The sequence below is a fragment of the Pavona decussata genome, unplaced genomic scaffold, assembly GCF_977016875.1.
Source record: "Pavona decussata unplaced genomic scaffold, jaPavDecu1.1 SCAFFOLD_1147, whole genome shotgun sequence".
Classification (NCBI taxonomy): domain Eukaryota; kingdom Metazoa; phylum Cnidaria; class Anthozoa; order Scleractinia; family Agariciidae; genus Pavona; species Pavona decussata.
In genome coordinates, this window is record NW_028145985.1 from 1 (window position 1) to 2,500 (window position 2,500).

The 2,500-nt window shown below is 44.8% G+C and overlaps 1 pseudogene; it reads right to left on the bottom strand.

The window, feature by feature from the left end:
* Window positions 1-1,065, bottom strand: LOC146448276 (small subunit ribosomal RNA; annotated as a pseudogene; the record flags this gene model as incomplete).
* Between the last annotated feature and the right edge of the window lie 1,435 nt (window positions 1,066-2,500).

Sequence of the window (2,500 nt, forward strand, 5' to 3'; positions counted from 1 at the left end):
ATCCAATAACACCCTCTGATCCCTAGTTGGCATCGTTTATGGTTAGAACTAGGACGGTATCTGATCGTCTTCGATCCTCTAACTTTCGTTCTTGATTAATGAAAACACTCTTGGCAAATGCTTTCGCAGTAGTTCGTCTTTCGTAAATCCAAGAATTTCACCTCTGACAACGAAATACGAATGCCCCCAATTGTCTCTCTTAATCATTACTTCGGTTCCAGAAACCAACAAAATAGAACCAAAGTCCTATTCCATTATTCCATGCTTACGTATTCAAGCGCTGGCTTGCTTTGAACACTCTAATTTTTTCAAAGTAAACGTCGCAGATCCTGAGCACACTCAGTTAAGAGCACACCCAGTCTTTGCGAGGAAGAACAGCCCGGCCAGTAACATACCTTGCGGCAGACCGGCCGAGCCATCCCGAAATCCAACTACGAGCTTTTTAACTGCAACAACTTTAATATACGCTATTGGAGCTGGAATTACCGCGGGTGCTGGCACCAGACTTGTCCTCCAATGGATCCTCGTTAAAGGATTTAAGTTGTACTCATTCCAATTACAAGACTTGTAAAAGCCCTGTATTGTTATTTCTTGTCACTACCTCCCTGAGTCAGGATTGGGTAATTTGCGCGCCTGCTGCCTTCCTTGGATGTGGTAGCCGTTTCTCAGGCTCCCTCTCCGGAATCGAACCCTAATTCTCCGTCACCCGTTGCAACCATGGTAAGCCACTACCTTACCATCGACAGTTGATAGGGCAGAAATTTGAATGAAACATCGCCAGCGCAAGGCCGTGCGATTCGATCAGTTACTATGAATCACCAAATGACCGGGCAGAACCCGCATTGGTTTTTAATCTAATAAATACATCCCTTCCAGAAGTCGGGACTTTTCGCATGTATTAGCTCTAGAATTACTACGGTTATCCAAGTAGTAATGGTACAATCAAATAAACGATAACTGATTTAATGAGCCATTCGCAGTTTCACAGTACAAGTGCTTATACTTAGACATGCATGGCTTAATCTTTGAGACAAGCATATGACTACTGGCAGGATCAACCAGGTAACTATCCACCGCAGGGAACAGAAGTTCCTTGCTAAGCGGCCCCCCTCCGCAGAGGGAGAGCAAGCTTTCTTAGATTTTGCCTCCACGGGGGGAACCCATGAGCCAAACGGACCACACGGTCCCTCGGTCAAGGGAAACCCCGTCTTGTTTGCCACGTCTTTCTCACAACTGGACCCGTGCACAGTTCAGGCATACCTGTCAGACTCGCCAAGCGAGCTGAAGGAAGGCAAGAAAAGTGCTTCTGCGAAGGAAAATATCCTCCTGCTCTTTTGTCTCTATCATTAGCCAAAGGCTAGCGTACACAACTTCCATCTACACTCTGCCTGCCACTACAGTGACAATGCTTTCGGGCATCATCTTTTCCCTCCTTCGAAAGGAAAGCTACAAGCCCAACTTTCCTTGCCCGTTAGTCAATTCTGCCCTCTATTTCTCCGCCTTGCCGCCGTGGAACATAAGGGACAGGGTTTACTAGCCAGCTCCTCTCGGAACCTTTGCGACCAACCTGCCCACACTATAACCCCCAAACGCTAATAAGGAGACTGCATGATATGGTAGACAGAAAATAAAAACGCGAAAAAAATGAAATTTTGAAAATCGAACCCACAACCAGCCAAATCGTTTGTAAGTCATGCCAAATGACTGGTGACATCTTAAAAACCCATTGAAGCCACAACATCCCATAATTTCACGCTTTTAAAGATTTGTCACTATACGCACTGTAAGTACCTCACTAATTCTCACCTCAGATTTTACGGGAACATGTTCAAATTTTAACACGCCTCTCAGCACGACCAATTACATTAAAATTCATCGCAAAAGTCAGAATTCTCCAATTTTTGAAAAATTCACTATATTCACTGTAAGTACCTCGCTAGACAGTGGAGACCTCAGATTTTACGGGAACATGATCAACTTTCGACACACCTCTCAGCACGAGCAGTTACATAGAAATCCATCAGGAAAGTCGTGCTGTGAAGAGGTCTTTCGACTAAGAAAAATGGTGGTGTGAGGAGGAGTCACCTAAATCAGAGAAAAATACTCTTATAGGAGACTGCTACGAAAGACATTTCTGAGTCCACTGGCCCTAGTCCCCTAATAAGTGTATTTCTGTTTGTTTTAAGAAGGTCCTCCTGACATCACCAATCTTCTGTCTTCAATCCTAACCCCAACGTTAACCCTAACGCTAACCCTAACCCTACCTCCCTCAGGGGCAGTTCTATGGTTATGATCCCACGGTAGGCAGAAAAACTATCCCAATCTAGGTTTTCTTGTATGCTGACTCCATTTTAAATGCTTTTACTTGAGTCTGACAAAGGCAAAGCCAAATACTCACCCCTATATGGACGGGGAAGCAAAGTGCGGATTTTGGTAGGTCGGCATTTTCAATCAGGAATGTTGCCATTCGAAAGAGCGTCCAAAAAAACTTGGTTGGGAC